Below are 18180 nucleotides of genomic sequence, written 5' to 3'. Positions count from 1 at the left end.
ACACACTCACTTTTGGTCCAAGCAGTTCCCAAGGGGCGAGGCTAACCCCTTCTCACGAGTGGACACCCCAGCAAGACCTGAATCCGTCAGGGCTTCCCCTACCAGGCCCTGAGGAATGAGTGAGGGGTGGGCTCTGAGATCCTGCCCAACACTTTTCCTGGCACAGTCTGGAAGGAGGTGCCCACGGGAGTTAGCCAGTAGCCAGGACCTAGCGGGAGCTTCAGGGCCACCTGTTCTTTTTTTTTTTTTTTTTAAAGGTCTTTTATTGAATTAAAGCAACAGTATACTTTTTTTTTTTTTTTTTTTTTTTGCAATTATAAGGTTAATATAGAAATAAGTGAAAAATTAATCCTATGACATCTGGATCAACTACCTGAATGAATTTGCGAAGTGAATAACAAATATGCAATTCTCATTTTATCAACTGACTTTGGCCAACAAGTGAAAAACACATCATTCCTTTTGATGATTTCTGTGGGATGCCTGTCAAACATTGCAAGTAATAGAGAATGTATCAGACTACAGAGCAATAAAGAGATTTATAGCAGAAGCACTGATTAAAATGATGAATGTCCCAAACTGTGGAAGGAGCATTTTGCTAGAAGATGCAGAGGGATGGGTTTTGTGTGAAGGCAGCGCCCTAGAAGGCTCCCTCGCCACCCCCACCCCCCCCAGCCCCATGGCTCGGGTGCGGGGCTGCTGAGCTCCTCATTTCCCGCAGCCAGTCTGTGAGGCACCCAGAAAGGACAAGTCCACATTTTGTTTATAGCCTTGCAGATCCTTTTCTAAGCAGATGAATGCGTACCCTTTTCCTTTAAAAAAATAAAAATGAGGTCGTAATCCACAACCCATCTTGTGATCTCCGTTTTTCTTTTGGGAAGATGGGGACACTTTGTCAGGGAATATTCTTCTGCAACCGACGTTAGTCGTGTCCCTGCCGCATACGTGCGCCTCGGCTGGTGCAGCTCAGCCCACTTCACCCCTGAACATCCTGAGTGTTCCTCGTTTCCTGGTGGTCAGCAGCCTCTGCTTGAGTGACGGGGGCACCGGGCAGGGCTGCCACCTGCACAGTCCCTTCATCCGAAAGTGCCCAGTTTGGGAACTGCACCCAAACTACTTTTTCCAATCCCTGTTCTCATCACAGCCCCATCTCTGTGGGTGCTCAGACCGTCGTCAGACCCCTGAGATTCCCTCTTGAGGGTTAATTATTCATGTGGCCCGGGACACACAGCTGCCAAAGTCCACTCCATCCCCTCCCCCATACCTGCAGAAGCTGCCCTTTTGGACTCAGGGGCCAAGGAGGAGAGAGCAATTGTTACTGGAATCATTAAAATAGTTTCTGGGAAATAGACAGGGGTTGAAAAAAATTAGAAGATACAGAAAAGTATAAACAAGAGAATAAAAACCACCTGTAAGCCCACTAACCAGAGATAAGGGCTATTAACAATTTAGTGTATTTCTATCTAGGTTTTTTTCCTGAGTATAACTCAGTCAGCATCCCACTAGGTATGCAGAAACCTCTCTAAATGTTTAAAACATGGTATGTTTAAGGTGGAGAATTGATTGCATGAGGCTAGAAGAGCTGACAGCCCATGGGGGCGGGTGGTCAGGTTCAGAACACCCAGTTAAATGTGAATTCTAGATAAACAACAAATAATTTGGGGGTACAAGTATATCCTATGCAATATTTGTTTATCTGACATTCAAGTTCAAGTTTGACTGGGCATCCTGCTTTTGTTTTTCTCCCCTAAAGCTGGCAAGTCTAGATGGAGAGACAGCCCAGAGACCAGCATCTCAGGGAACACCATCCCCCCCCCCCCCCCCCCCCCCCCCCGCCTTCCCTCCCCTGGCTGGAGAGAAGGGAGGGGTGTTGCCAGGGAAAAGCTAGAACAGAGGCCTGTTGGGCGGGGCTGGAGCTGAGCCCATGGAGTGTGCTTTAGAGCGAATGCTTCTCCCTTCCTCCGCCCTCCAGCTACAGCCAGTGTCTCTCCTTGTCTGAGCCCAGACAGCTGATCAGGCAGCCTGGGAGGTGCGGCATGTGGGACTCAGCCCCGAGATGAGAGGCCGGTGGCTCCAGGACAGATGCAGCGTGAGCCCGCGAGGCAGAAGGCCAGGGTCCTGTGCGCTGCTCCCCACGCTTTCTCTGAGTGTGTAACTTTCAGACGTTGTAATACCCCAGAGTACAGAGTTCTATAGTGTACTTGACTATTCCAGAATTGTGCACTTAGGAACCGTGATTTCCCACTGAAACTCTGCGGGGCAGAGGGCCGCAGAGAAGCTTCAAGACCCGCACTTGGGGAGGATTTCAGTGGCTTTATGGCTGGGCTCCCTCCTGTTTTCCTAACCCGAGGCTGCCACCAGTTTGCTAAGGTCTGGGGAGAGGCTGTCCCACGTACCCAGGTGTTGGGAGGCATCAGACACACCAGGGACATGAGGCTCGGGCCGCGCCGTGAACATTCTTATTCACGGACAAGAACTTGAACTTTGGGTCATGGTCACACCCACACATGCTGCAGTGTCTGATGGCTGGGGAGGCCGGCATGGCTGTCTGTGAGATCTTCGTGCCTGTGGAGGTTTGAATGAGAACCAAAGCACAGCAAGTGGTTCTGAGAATATGCGGTTTTCCCTCGCCCCACTACATGCGTGCGTGCACACACACACGCGCGCGCACACACACACACACACACACACACACACACACACCATGGCAGGGCCCTCACAAGCTTTCCCACGGTGTGCTCCCTCTGCCTGTGTCCTGGCAGGGTGTCGACAAGGCACATAAAACCAAGTCGGCGCTGGGCCGGGAGCGTGGAGGGAAGGGACAGCCCGGGACAGCCCTGCGTTCTGAACCGGCCCTGCCTCGTACCCACTGTGTGGGTTTTGGTGAGATGCCACCCCTTCTGAACCGAGTGCCCTCCTCTGAAGCTGGGGCCCCCACTCGCCCGCCCTGCAGGGATGCGGGACCATCAGTGAAATACCGTGGGAGGAGCCCTGGGCACGTAGCAGGTGCGAAATAAACGGGCATTTTCAGTCACCACATATCCAGTGGGCACTCATTTGGGAGGACCAGGCAGGAAGCCCCCCACTGCCAGCTGGGGGTCAGCTGGTGACAGTGGGGCACGGGCCCGGGTCCTTCGTGGCTTCAGGGAGGGGTGTCTCCTGCTTTGATGAGTCAGCTGGGACAAGGCGGCCAGCCCACTCCCCTCCCTGCCTTCACCTGCTCCCTGTGGCCTCCCCTGCTGGCTGAGGCCCGGTTCCCAGGAGGCTGGGACTGCGCTGCAGGGGGCGGGCCAGGCCCACCCAGCTCATTGCCACCTCCACCCCTGCCGGCAAGAGCCGTCGTGGGTGCCTGGTGTGCCCAGCGCCTCTTGCGCCCCGTCCCCCGATCCCAGCTGCCGCTGTGCGAGCAGGTCCGCGGGGGCCCCAGCTGCAGCTCCCTGTTAACTGTCTGCCCCCGGCTTCTCCTCAAGGAGCCCACCTGGTGTGCAGGTCCCCCCTGGAGTTGCAGGAGTGACCCCTCGACTGTGGGAGCCGGGGATGGACGGGTAAGGCTGCTGCCTGACAACTCTGAGGCCCGCGCCCGCTTTGACCCACTCCACTGTGTCTTGAATCGTTTTTCCTCCGCCTGTTTCACCCTCCTTCACCCCATCGTTGGCGCTCCCTGGGGTCCCCTCCTAACAGCGCCTGCACACGGGTCCCCTTCCAGGCCCTGCATGGGGGAACCAGGTGTGGACAGCTGCTCCCGGCCAGCCTTCCAGGAGGACACAGGACACCGGTCAGGAGCCTGGAAGAGGCAAGATTGTCCGTGAGGCTGGATCAGCTGTGACCCCTCTGAGCCCAGTTTCGGGAACTGATGGTGTCGTGTTGACGCTCAGATGTCACCATTTCTAACGAGTGTCCAGCAGGCTGAGACCCCTGCCATCTCAAGGCTGCTCCTGAACAAAGGCACTCAATGCATAATCATGCTTCCTGAGTCACACGAGCACAGGGAGGACGGACGGGCCCCTTCGGCCTTGCTTGTGCGTGTTTTCCCTGGTACCAGTTTTTAGGGTTGAGGCTTCCTAACCTCAGAGAGGCCCATGGCTCTGAAGCCCGAGACCTGGCCGGCAGCCTCCTGGATTGTAAAACGTGGGCGGTGCTGCTGAAAGGACCCGCTTCATCACAGACGGTAAACATGGCATGCTCAGCCGTCAGAGTCAGGAACTTGCCACCTTTAACCTTGAACGAATGCTGCTTGCCCCCTGGGAAGGTCACCGGCTTTCCACCTGCAGGGGTCTCCCCAGAACTGTGCCCGGGGAGCCAGATGCTCTTCCTGGGTCCATGACCTGCTGCCCCACCAGGAACTTGACTCAGACTGGACCGAGGTTAGACCCCAATCGCTTTCTAGACAAATCGCAAAAAGCCGTCGGTGCCCCCACAGGTATATCACTCTCACCACTTCAGCTTCGGCACCGTCAGGGTTTTGTGCCCTGGCTTTGCATTTTACTGCCTTTGTTGTCGGCCCAGCACGAAGCTGGCGTTCCTGGAGTGGGCTGGGCTTTCCCTCCTACCCCTCCCACCCACTGCATCTTCCCGCCTCTCCCTCCTCCTCCTCCCCCCTGCTCCTCCAGGACGAAACAGGCAGTGCTAGGGGTTCAATTATGTGACCCCCAAAAGATGTGCTGGGGTTCTTAACCCCTGTATCTTAGAATGTGATCTCACCGGGATACAGGGTCTTTACAGAGGTGATCAAATGAAAACGAGGCATCAGTGTGAGGCCCTAACCCGATATGACTGGTATTCTTATAAAAAGGGGAAATTTAGACAGAGACAGACACTAATGGAGGGAGACGGTGTGAAGACACTGGGAGAAGGCGGCCGTGATGAACTGCAGCGGGACCCTATGGTCCTTCCCCCCCTCCCCCCGCCCTCCCCCCATGTTCTCTGCCTGCCTTTTGTCTGCGGAAAAACTTTAGCCAAAGAGTAAGGTTAATTAGAGAAGTGAGAAAATGCAGAAGCAAAGAAAAGCAGTCAAACAGGGCAAAACCATAAAAGTTTAGTCACTAAGCAAAGTCAAGGACCTTTAGCTCCTTCTCAAGGGCTATAGATGATATTCTGAGCCATGTCCTGGGAGCTGTCTTATACTGAAACCTCCACAGGCTGGGAGAAGTTAACTACATGATGACCAGGCTGTAGCCATGACGTCAGCTGCCGCAATTCCGAGAACTGGCCTCAAGGAAATGGGAACAAACCGACCCTGGAACTGAAGACTCACTGTACCCAAAACAATCAGGATGACGCTGGTCAGACCACCGATGACTAATTTCAAGATGACGGTCAGAGCTGGCTGTGCTGTTTGTTCATGCAGCCCCCTCCCTCCGTCTATAAAACTCTTGCCCCCTGATTGTCAGCTGGTGGCGGGGTCGGGGTGGAGTCGGCCTTTGGACAGGAGTCCACCCTCTCACCCCCGCAACCAGTTGCCGGCATCCAAAATAAAGCAAACTTTCCTTTCCACCACTTGCTTCTTTATTGGCTTTTAAGCGGCGAGCAGCCGGACCCCACTTTCGGTTACGGTGTGACTGGGTGATGCATCTACCAGCCAAGGGACGCCAAGGATGCTGGCAAACACCAGAAGCTGGAAGAGGCGAGGAAGGACCCTCCCCTGGAGCCTTCAGAGGGAGCGTGGCCCTGCTGACACCTTGATCTTGGAGTTCTAGTCTCTAGACCTGAGAAAATAAATCTCTGTCGTTTAAGCCCCCAGTTTGTGGTACTTTATTAAGGCAGCCCTAGGAAACAATACAGGGAGTTAATTCACCAGAAGTGGGGGAAATAAGCTTTGCAAATACTACCTTGATCAGGGGCTTGTATTATACTTGTTATCTGTTCTCCTTTATGAAATAGTTGCACGCCCATCAAGATTTTGAGAAACTGAGTGTATTTTCAAAGCTCAAAAGGTTTGCTTGCTAAGAACTTGTCTTGCAAAAGAAAGAATCCCTTTGTAGACCAAGCTTATAGACTTATTTTATCCATATCGTCACTGGTTTGGTTTTCTCAGAAATAAGAAAAGCATGGATATAAATGTCACGGCATTTGAAAAAAAGTATGAGATTAGCTCCTCTCTCAGGTCTTAGTTGCCACCATGGTCCTGCCCGACCTGCCTTTGGAAAGCGTTTGGAGCCATGGTGTGAGTTCCAGCGGCTGCCGTCCAGTTTGGAAAGCTTCCCTTTGTCTATGGAAGGCTGCACAGGGAAGATGGGGGAAGTCACAGTGATCTCCATTGTCACCCTGTGCTGATGCCTGGTGTGGAAAATGTGATTCTGGCTTGATTCTGTCACGCTGGATTGTGGCTGCAGGTTGGGACTAATTTTAGCAGTTGGACTGGCCTGCAGGATGCCTGGGGGCAGCCTCCGCGTGGGGCAGGGGAGGGGCAGGGCCTCCCCGACAGCAGTCCAGTGAGGCCAGAGAAGGAAAAGTGCCCAGGCGCTCTGGCACTTTCCTTTGCAGCCTGCGTCTGCGTGAGCATCCCCTGCTTGGGCTGAGTCACCTCCCTAACTGTGCTTGGGAAACACCTGGAAGGCTGCTGAATTGGGAAGTGGACAGGGGGTTTGGACCCTGCCCTGCTCTCTGATCCCACATGGCGGGTGGCCCAAACCTTGGGAAGGACGGTCCTGGCCTGTCTGGTACCGGGCTCTGACCCCCTCAGAGGCCTGACGGCAAGGGTGAGGGTCTAAAGGAAACGTGCTGAGTCCTGGCTTTGCAGCTCCGCGCTGCACACGGAGACCACGCACACCTCTTTCAAGGGGTCTTGTGAAATGGACACAGTCTGAGCCCACGAGTAAGTGGCTTACCAGCGTTCACCTTCGTGATGGTGGTCGGTCCCTGGCTGGCATCAGACTCCGAGGGTGGGGCGGTGATGTACCCAGGCAGGGGCTCAGCGTCCCTCCCTAGTGGGAGCTGCCCTTTCCCCGAGGGTGTGGACCCACATGTATCCTGCCCTCCTTCCTCATTTCCTGGGCTGGAGAAGACCTGAGTCAGCCCGTGAAGGTGGTAGAGGAGACTGCCTTCCGCAAAGAAACATAAATGCCAAGTTGGGTGACCGCTGCCCGGAGCCGCCTCCAGAGAGGGCGTGGCCCAAACCTCCTGAAGATCACAGACTGTCTGTGCCAGGGGTTTGAGATCATCTATCTTGACGTTTGTCAAGCGTGTCACTTGGAAAAAGGTTTGGAGGCTGAATCCTCTCGGTTAAATGCCCTGCAGGACTGCTCAAGGCCTTGACTGCTCACCTGCTCAGGGACTCAGTAAACAGGGGTATGGGTGCAGCGTTTCCCCAGGTGTATTTGACTTCAACTTATTTTTAAAAGTCAGGTTTATTGGGATACAGCTGGCATAGAGTAAAACTCAGTTCTACGAGTTTTGACTAATTACACCATTGTGTCACCACCACTACAATCCAGAATAGAACATATCTACCACCCCGAAGTGCCCCCTACCCCTTTACAGTCAATCTCCTGCTTCTGCCCCAGCCCCTGGCAACCAGTGATTGGTTCCAGTCTCTGCTGAATGAATTTCCAGAATGTCATCTCAGTGGAATCTTCCAGGATGGGGCTGCTATGTGTGGCTCTTTCATGCAGCATAATACATTCGCACTGCATCCATGTTGTTGCATGTATATGTCTGTAGATTCTTCCTTGTCACTGCTGAATAATATCCATTGTCGGTGTTACCCTAATTTGTTTATCTGTCTACCTGCTGATGGACCTTTGGGTGGTCTCCAGTTTGGGGTGATTGTGAATAAAGCTGCCATAAACATTTGTATACAAGTTTTGGTGTAAACATTAGTTTTTATTTCTTGGGGATCTAAAATTAGAATTGCTGGGTCCTTTGGTGAGTCTATGTTTAACTCCATAAGAAATTGCCAACCTGTTTTCCAAAGTGGCTATACTATTACGCCTTCTTATCAGTGATTTATGCAAAGTTCATTTGCTCTGCAACCTCACCAGCACTTGGTATTGTGTATTATTACTGTTGTTATTGTTATTATACCCATTCTAGTGGACTGTAGTAGTGTCTCATTGTGGTTTAATTTGCATTCCTCTAATGACCAAGCATCTTTATGTGGGCCTCTGGGATTCCTCAGTATCCATTCATCTTTTTTGGCAATACCTTTTTTTTTTTTTCCCTGCTGGAGTATTTGATGGGAAATGCTCTTCTGACCCCATCTCTTCATTTTAAAGATGAAGAAGAAAGTCATCACCAGAGAGGTTATGTGACCTGCCTGACGTTGCTCAGTAGCAGCACAGCTGGGTTGAGAACTCACACTCAGCTCTGCAGGTGGCTCTCTTCCTTGCAATGTACAGAGAAGAAGAATAAACCCCAAAGCAACTGAGGAAGATTTCTCTTTCTCCTCAACTCAAAATATAAAGTACCCCCATTTCTAAGGAAAAAAGTTAGCTCAATGGCCCTTGATCTTTTCTGGGAGCTCTTCAAGGGACTTCAGGTTAAACATGGTAGATTGAAGATATACCTTTATCAGGTCCTTTAAAAAATCCTCCAGAACACCAGCACGGCAACAGTAAGAAGTCAACTCACAAGAACAAAGGGAGTAGAAGAGGAAAAAACAGCAGGCAGAGATGTCCATGAAAATTTCAATGCACAGACAATGCCAGTGGCCTCCCCAGTATCTTTTCTCCCTTCTTTTTGCTGACAGAACCCCAGTTTTGGCTGGGGCCATCATGCTCCCAATTGCCTTGTTTCCCAGAGCCCCTGTCCCTAAGGGTGTCCATGTGGTCCTGTGTAAGTGGAAGTCTGCTGGAGATCCTGGGAAAATAGCATTCCTACATCGGAGCCACTCCTTCTCCACCATCTTTCCTTTTTTTTTCCCTCCTTCTGTCTTTTGGAATGTGGACCTGAGGCTGGAGTGGAGTGGCTATTTTGTGACCATGAGGATGAAAGCCACATGATGAGGATGGCAGAGAAGAAACACAGAAGGAAACTGGGACAGTGAAAACATCACAGGCTGCTGTCCTAGCCCTGGATGTTTGGGTAAGAACATTAAAATGCTGTTCGGTTGAGCCATTGAATGGGGTTCTGCTACATGCAGCCAAATGTAATCTGTAAGTGATGCACTGGCACTGCAGACCAGTGAAAAGTGAAGCAAGACTACCTGCCAAAATGATCACCAACCTACACATGCAACTGACGTGCAAAACTCCAGAATGGCTGAAGAATTGGAGGCACCAAGGTTGGAGTGAGGGGCTAGCTGAACACTGTAGAACTGAAACACAGAACGTATGCCATAAGAAACACTTAGACCCTAAGGTTTCCTCCCCCATCCCACAGAGACAGACAACTGTCCCACCTCCATTGAAGAGAACTTAGGATGCATACACTGCAGAGAAATTAAACCAGACAGGCTCTGGACTTGGTGACTCAAGGAAGAGCAGAAAGAAGAAAAAGTTACCAAAGAAACAATACAAAAAAATTTGCTGGAACTGCACGACATAACTTTCCTGATTGAAAGAGCAAACCAAGTTTCCCAACAAAACATGAAACAAGGTACATCATCTTGAAATTTCAAAACACTGGGGATTTAAAAAATCCTTAATATTTATAGAGGAAAAACAATGGGATAAATTCAAAGTATCAGAATTTCTCAATAATAATATTAGAAAGCAGAAAATAATGAAGCAATGCCTTCAAAATTCTAAAAAAAAAAGTTTTATCTGGAATTCTTTATCTATACAAACTGTCAATCAAAGGGTGGAATAAAGATGTTTAAAAATATGTAAGATTTTTAAGATTTAAAAATTGTACCTCACATGCGTTCTTTCTCAGGAAGCTACTGGAGGATGTGCTTCACTTGAGCAAGAAAGTAAACCCAGAAAGAGAAAGGCATGGGACACAGGACACACTGTATGTAGCACAGAAAAATATAAAGAGATTCTCACTGAAGTTGAAGGGAACTCTCAGGAGGAGAGCTGTGCCACAAGCCAAGAGGTCAACTGTCCAGATACAAACGGGAAGACAGAGAGCTCCAGAAAGGATGTCTCCACTGGAAAAACAAACAACAACAAAACAAAACAAAATGTGAATGATTACCTGATGTGTGCGATTTTGTTGAGAGGAGTTTTTCAGGTTTGTCAGATAAAGTTGGGGAATTATTGGTCTGTAGTATATAAAAAAATTGAGGCAATAGTTAACTCCAGGAAAAACAAAATGTTGCACAAGAAAAGAAAAAGTAATCTTAGTGTCATAAGTGGCTGAGTTGTGACATTTATGGAGTCATAATAATGCCAACCCTAAACATTGGTTTGGCCAAAGATTATGATATAAGTAAATTATGAAGATGGTGGGTAGGATGGAAGAGGCTGAGAGCATGTGGTGGGTGGTGGTGTAAGTGTGCTAAAATGGAAAAAAAAAAGAAATATTACGGTAATCATGTTAGTTAAAAATGTGGAGGTATAGATTAAAAAATAAAACAGTTAAGAGACTTGAAAGTAACTCAAGGGGAAGGGAATGGGAGGTGGGAAGGGGTGTGGTGACAAACACAAACCTTGCAACACTGACTTTTAAAACAATGTTATAAACATTAATTAAAAAGGAAGAAACAATAATCTTAATTAAAATTACATACTCTCCTCTCAGGAGAAAATCTGGACACTCCCTCTGAGCTGGTTTTAGAAACCCAAACCCAGTTGTGTGGACCTCAGGGCAGGCATGTTAGGTTGCCTGAGACTCTCCTTTATGCTGGTGTCCAGTGGCTCCAATGGACCTGGCCGCTGAGCCGGCTGAAGTCTGAGCACAGGCTTACGTGACTAAGAATCATCTCCTGCCTTTGGCAGATTTATGGGTTGGTACAGGTGGATTTATTGCTGTGCAGGCAGCCACCCAGTAACAAATGAGGGGTTCCAACATGTTGGACTGGCAACAGAGACAGTGGGGAAAATGGAAACTGTCCACCCAATGCTATTGTATTGTCCTTTTCCCTACTGTCTTCTTCAGAGTCTTTTTGTTTTCTTTCCCAGTGGAACCCAAATGCTGGTGTTTAAGCATTAAAGGAGCCTGGGAGCTTCTCCTGCCAGACAGTGGTTTCCTGTCCTGTCCTGACACTCTTGACATGCCTCGTTTGGTGATGGATGGGAGATTCTCCTGCAGCCAGCTCCGCGCCCCCCCACCCCAGGGATTCCTGAGGTCCCTGTTGCCCCAGGGGAGAGCGTGGAAGGGAGGGGTAGCCTGCTCTCATCCCTCTGCTTAGACCACAAGGTCACATCTGATCTTGTGTCCAATTCCGAGAAATCGGAGTGGACCTGTTTAACTTGTGTATTCGTTTCCTGTGGCTGTCATAACAAATGATACAAATTGGGTGGTTTAAACAACAGAAATCTATTTTCCCACAGTTCTGGAGGCCAGAAGTCCAAGATCAAGGTGTCGGCCGGGCTGGTTTCATCTGAAGTCTCCAGGGGCGGACCCTTCCAAGCCTGTCTCCTAACTTCTGGCGGTTGCTGGCAGTCCTTGGCGCTCCTTGGCTTGTAGATGGTTTACTGCAGTCTCTGCCTCCATCTTCACATGGGCTTCGTCTCTTGATGTCTCATCACATTGTCCTCCCTCTGTGTCCAAATTTCTTTTTCCTTATAAGGACACCAGTCATATCGGGTTTAGGGCCCATCCCAGCCTAGTATGACCTCATCTTAACTTGATTACATCTGCAAAGACCCTACTTCTAAATAAGGTCATATTCACTGGTACTGGGCGGTAGGGGATGGACATATCTTTTAGGGGGACACAGTTCAACACCCTCCTGCCTGGCTTCACCCTCAATGGCTGCTCAAGACTTCCCTACCCTGGAAAACCCTTTCTTCCACATGCTGACCCTAGAAGCTACATTCCTGTCACTGCCCCTCTTCCCTTGTCACCAAACTTCTTGAAAACGTCCTTCTGTTTCCCCATGAGCACCATCCACCCAGCCCATGCCTTCTTCCTGCTTATGCTTCAGCACCCGTGCCCAGCTCCCCTCAACTCTGAACAACTTTTGTCTCCTTCCAAAGTCCACTGCACCCTCAAAGGTCAGAGGTCAAGCCAGTGTGCTGGAGACTGAGAGGGGCCCACGGAGTGGGCTTCCCAACTGACCGACTGATGCTGGGCAGGGGCTCCTGACCTTTGGAAACCTCAGCTTCCTCATCTGGAAAGTGGGGATGGTGGTGCTTTCCTCCTTGGGTGACTGTGGGAATTAAACGAAATACGCAAGCCACATATTCAGGCTTAGTGCATGGCATCTAATAGGAGCTCAGTAAACAGTGACTATAATTATCAATTAAATGTAGTTTTCCGGTAAGTGGTGGCCTCCCAGGGTGCCGCTGTGTGCGTTCAGGGTCAGTTCGTGAGTTGACGGGCACACCTGCAATGACTCACCTCCTGCAGGGGCTCTTCTGGGGCCAACCGCTCCTCCCTGGGCTGTGACAACGGTGCTTCCCTGGGACAATGAAGACAAACAGGTTGGCACCGTCAGCCAGGCTCAGCCAGGTCCTCCCGGGAAGCCCAGGTGGGAGCAGGCGGTTGGCAGGACGTGGGCCCCGCCCTCCACAGCTTCCCCGTATGAGGGGCGGCGGCCATGGGGTCGGGTCGTTGGAAAGAGCTTAGAGCTCAGAACTGGAGGCCTGGGCTGGGCCTTGGGGGCGGCCAGGTCGCTCCGTGGGCCTGATCTGTCCGCGTCCGCCTCCCACGCCCGGCGCTGGGGCATCCGCTGCCGGGAGAGAACCGCGGTGAGTCTTCATCTCCGTCACCTGCCTCCACGTGGGTCTCTGTCTCCGGGTCTCTCCGCTCCCCGAGACAAGTTGGTGACACGTGGATGGACATTCACTTGCGGGGGGAGGGAGACGTCAGTGTTTGGTGAACTGTTCCTCCCGTGAATGCTTTGTTTGTTTACCTGTAGTAAAATACACAAAACATAAATGTACCATTTCAACCATTTTTAAGTGTACAGGTGAGTAACATTAAATCTGTTCACATTGTTCTAGAACCATCACCACCGTCTGTCTCCAGAACTTTTTTATCTTTCCAGCCTGAAACTCTGCCCGCATGATACACTCACTCCCACCTCCACCCCAGCCCCTGGCCCCCACCACCCTACTTTCTGTCTCTATGAATTGGACTCCTCTAGGGCCTCACGTAAGCGGAATCATACAGTGTTTGATCTTTCATGACTGGCTTCTTTCACTGAGCCTCATGTCCTCAAGGTTTATCCACGTTGTAGCGGGTGTCAGAATGTCCTTCCTTTTTAAGACTGGACGCTATTGCATTGTGTGGATGGACCACATTCTGCTTGTCCATTCATCCATCCATGGACACTCGAGGGGCCTCCACTCTTGGCTATTGTGGGTAATGCTGCTATGAACGTAGGGTGTGTAAATACCTGTCTGAGTCCCTGCTTTCAATTCTTTTGAGTATATACCCGAAGTAGAGTTGCTGGGCCATATGGTAATTCTATGTTTAATTTTTTGAGGAATCATGAATGTTGCATTTTATTTAATTTATTTTTTTATTGAAGTATAGTTGATTTACAGTATCATGTTAATTTCAGGTGTACAGCACAGCAATTCACTTATACACACACGTATCTATTCTTCTTCAGACTCTCTTCCCTTATACGTTATTACAAAATATTGAGTATAGTTCCCTGTGCTATACAGTAGGTCCTTGTTGGTTATCTATTTTATATATAGTAGGGTGTATATGTTAATCCCAACCTTCTAATTTATCCCAATGTTGCATTTTAAAGCAGGGATTTAAAAACGCGGTATCAAAAGTAAGACGCTTGGAGCAGAATGGAGAAAGTGCCTGGATCTTGCCAACCCAGACAGACCGGGGCTGGAATTCTGGTTCTGTTATCACAGCCAAGTTACTTCATTTTCCTGAGCCTCAATTTCCTCGTCTGTAAAATGGGAGTAATGCCACCCACCTCATGTCATGCTGGGTTTTGAGAAATTTTAACTTAATTAGGAAAGTTGGGAAGGCTAATGGCTTAGAGCAAGGATTGAAAAGCCACTCCTTGCACCTGTTTTTGTGCTGCCTGAGAGCCAGAATAGTTTCCACATTTTTTAAGGGTTGTAAAAAAACAAAGAAGAACAGGTGTCAGAGTCCGTATGTGGCCGGCAAAGCCTAAAATATTTACTCCCGGGCCTTTTTAGGAAAAAGTTTGTGATGCTTCGTTTAGAGAACAGACTCTGAAGTCAGAGTACTTGGGTTCAAGGACAAACTGCGTGACCTTGACCAAGTCCCTCTGTCCATCTGTACCTCGGTCTCCTCATCTGCAAAGTGGGGATAACAATGCCTGTGGCTTATTGTCTAATCTGTCAAGTCTCTGCTCAACACGGCCATGCTTTGCTCCTTCTAGCACACTCTGTAATGTGTGTCTCCTGTTTTCTGTGTGGTCTGTCTCCCCAGCTAGGATGGAAGGCTCACCCGGGCAGGGAAGTTGAGATGCTTTGCTTGCTGATGGGTCTTTGCACTTTGCAGAGAGCAGGCACTCAGTAGATATTTGCTGAGAGAATTCAGACCCCATAGGGAAATGTGAGGAGAAGATGAGTTAGCACACGAAGGACATTGAGACGGTGGTGGGATGGGTGAGTGCCCAGCACAGAGTTAGCCCCGGGCTGGCACGAGAACCCCAGGTACCTGGGGTGGGGGCGGTCTTCCTACAGGGCAGGTTCTCGGGGGCATGTGCTCTGGGCACCAGCTCTGCCCAAAACTTGGTAGATGCAAGAGCAGGAAACACAGTGGAAAAGACCAGCGTGCTCCCTGGAGGCTGACACACGGGGTGTGGTGCCAGCAGCGCTGCAGACCAGCCCCATGATCCAAGGCAAACATGGTCAGCTCCCCGGGACCTGCCCGACTGGTCCCCACACCTGCTTGAGCAAAGGCGGTGAGATGACGGGTCCTGTTTGCTGCAGTGTCCTCAGGGCGTTGGAGCCACCCTCTGCAGCAGCCCAGCTCTACCGAGGTGACCAATGCCTCAACTCCACTCTCTCAGGTGACCCCAATAATAACCCACCAGGAGGCTTTGTCCCTATTTGACAGATGAAGGCACTGAGGCTCTCAGTGAGACTGAAACACTCACTCAAGCTCACTGTTACTGCGTCACATTGCCAGGACTTGACCCGGGACGGCATACCACGGGGTCTTCTACTGTGCAGAGAATGGGCGAATGGAAGATGCACCTAAGAAAGCGGGCATTAAAGTCACTAACCTTCTGGGGAAGAGGTGGGAAGACAGACCATCTTTTCTGGCAGAACCAAGGATGAAGTGGGTGGCTCTCCAGGCAAGGCCCATGGCTGGGGGCGGGGGATGGGGGGATGGGGGAGATGGGGGGGGCTTGATTTCGAGCTGCAGAGACACAGACTCCTTTTGGATGATCTGCAGCAGAAAACCTGGAGGTGCAGGCGCTCTGACTTGTGGGAGGTTCCTCCCATGCCTCGAAAGACAGTTTCCCCGGGGACAGGAGGCTTAGATGTCAAACCCCAAAGACAAGATCTCTATGAATCTCCATGGCCTTTCATCTTGGCCACTCGGGGGCTGACTTAACCTCACACATGTGCTGACCTGGCTCTTTTCAAGCAGCCCGCGTTCATTTTTTTGTGGTTCTCTCCCGGGCAGGCCGTGCTCCCAGCACAAAGGCAGCCCGGCGCGGGGGCGGGGGCAGGGGTGGCCCGGAAGGAGCAGTGTGGAGGAGCAGGTGGGGGCTGCTTTGCCAACAGATATGTCAGCTGACGTCACGGACATCAGTATCCCTCAGCAGGAAATGCAGGTCGAGTGACATACCTGAAGTTCAAGAGCACCTATTAGCCAGCAATCCGCTAAGGCAGGCTAACAGGACAGCCCCTGGGTTCTAAGGGCAGCGAAGGAGGGCGTCAGAGAGGCCCAACTGCCTGCTTCGGAGAGATGGTCCTCGCCCCGCCCAAAAAGTCAGAAAAGGAAAGGGAGATTGCCTGCAAGAGAGAAACAGAAAGCCCTAGGCCGGGAGTCCAGGCCTGTACCCCGCCTCCACCAGCTCAGGGGAGGGGCCAGCATGCTGGGATGAGGAGCTGGAAAAGAAGGGCCGAGACCCAGGCAGTCTCCAAGTGTCTAGAGCTCCACTGGCACACTTACGTTGTGTTCCAGCGTATCGTGACCTCAGACTTTCCCCTGATTAGACAAGTGAGATGGTCATTCTGATCTTTTTGCAGGTGAGGAATTCTAAACAGGCAAGAATTCACGTGAAAAATCATGCAGCAAGTGAGCTGCAGGTAGAGAGAGGGGCTGGCTGGGTGAGTTCCTAGCGCCCAACAGCCCCACCCTCAAATGTGTTTCCCTTAAATTCTCCCTGCAGGGCGTGACATACCTTTGCAAATTAAACTGGAGAACGAGGAAAGGAGCTCTGTTTTATTTTTTAATTTTTATTTGTTTTTAATAAATTTATTTATTTATTTATCTTTGGCTGCGTTGGGTCTTCGTTGCGGTGCGCGGGCTTCTCGTTGCAGTGGCTCCCCTTATTGTGGAGCACGGGCTCTAGGCACGCGGGCTTCAGTACTTGTGGCACATGGGCTCAGCAGTTGTGGCTCGCGGGCTCTAGAGTGCAGGCTCAGTAGTTGTGGCACACGGGCTTAGTTGCTCCGCCGCATGTGGGATCTTCCCTGACCAGGGCTCGAACCCGTGTCCCCTGCATTGGCAGGTGGATTCTTAACCACTGCACCACCAGGGAAGTCCTGAGCTCTGTTTTTAAAAAGCTAGTGTTGGGAATTCCCCTGCGGTCCGGTGGTTAAGACTCTGCACTTTCATTGCTGAGGGGCCGGGTGGGATCCCTGTTCAGGGAACTAAGATCCCACAAGGTGCGCAGCGTGGCCAAAAAAATAATAATAATAATAATAATAAAATAAAAAACTAGTGTTTCCTGGGCCTGGGCTGCTCGATTCTGTGGGTGTGTTCTCTCAATCAGTCTCCCTCGAGTCACCCCGAGCTGGGAGCTTCAGTGGTTCCATGTACAGAAGAAGAAGCAGAGGCCAGAGAAGAAACTTGTTCGTGCAGATGGATGAAGGTAGAGAGGGGACCTCACATCTGCTCTGTGTGACTCTAGAGTTGCTCTCCTACTGTTTAGAGAAGTCAAAGTATGGGCAGTTTCTAATTTGCCTTTGGATCCTGAGGCCTGGCTCCTGCAGTGCTGAGAGGTGGTGTGACTGCGGCCACGGCTGTGGCATGTCACGGAGATCTATCCTTAGCCCAGTAGCTGCTGCAAGTCTCAGAACAATGGACTCATTGCCTGAGGGGAAGGTTCGGATGTCACGGTCAGGAAGTCATACCCATCAGTGATGGACCTGGTCACGGCTGACCCCAGCTTGAGGAGATAGTCAACTACGGAACGCTAGGTCCCCCTGATGCCCCCTTAAGGGAAGTCCAGCCAGGGACCTTTGTGGCTTGGGGCACGTGGGCTAATTTGGAAGTGACAGGAAAGCCCAGGCACGACCAGGCATGCCTCTCCTCCCTCTGCAGGGGTCCATGGCCAGAGCCATGTTTTGTACGAGGAAGAGGGTGACCAGGAGAGAGGAAAGAGGAAGGGAGAGGTGTGAGGGGATTTTTTTCAAATTTAATTTAATTTATTTATTTTTTATACAGCAGGTTCTTACTAGTTATCTATTTTATACATATTGGTGTGTATATGTCAATCCCAGTCTCCAATTCATCCCATCCCCACCCCCTACGTCCCCCCTTGGTGTCCATACGTTTGTTCTCTACATCTGTATCTCTATTTCTGCCTTACAGACTGGTTCATCTGTACCATTTTTCGAGATTCCACATATATGCGTTAATATACGATATTTGTTTTTCTCTTTCTGACTTACTTCACTCTGTATGACAGTCTCTAGGTCCGTCCATGTCTCTACAAATGACCCAATTTCGTTCCTTTTATGGCTGAGTAATATTCCATTGTATATACGTACCACATCTTCTTTATCCATTCGTCTGTTGATGGGCATTTAGATTGCTTCCATGACCTGGCTATTGTAAATAGTGCTGCAATGAACATTGGGGTACTTGTGTCTTTCTGAATTACGGTTTCCTCTGGGTATATGCCTAGTAGTGGGATTGCTGGGTCATATGGTAATTCTATTTTTAGTTTTTTAAGGAACCTCCATACTGTTCTTCATAGTGGCTGTATCAGTTTACATTCCCACC

The sequence above is a fragment of the Eschrichtius robustus genome, chromosome 6 (assembly GCF_028021215.1).
Source record: "Eschrichtius robustus isolate mEscRob2 chromosome 6, mEscRob2.pri, whole genome shotgun sequence".
NCBI lineage: Eukaryota > Metazoa > Chordata > Mammalia > Artiodactyla > Eschrichtiidae > Eschrichtius > Eschrichtius robustus.
The sequence above is the reverse complement of the archived record's forward strand: the minus strand, read 5'-3'. Positions refer to the sequence as shown.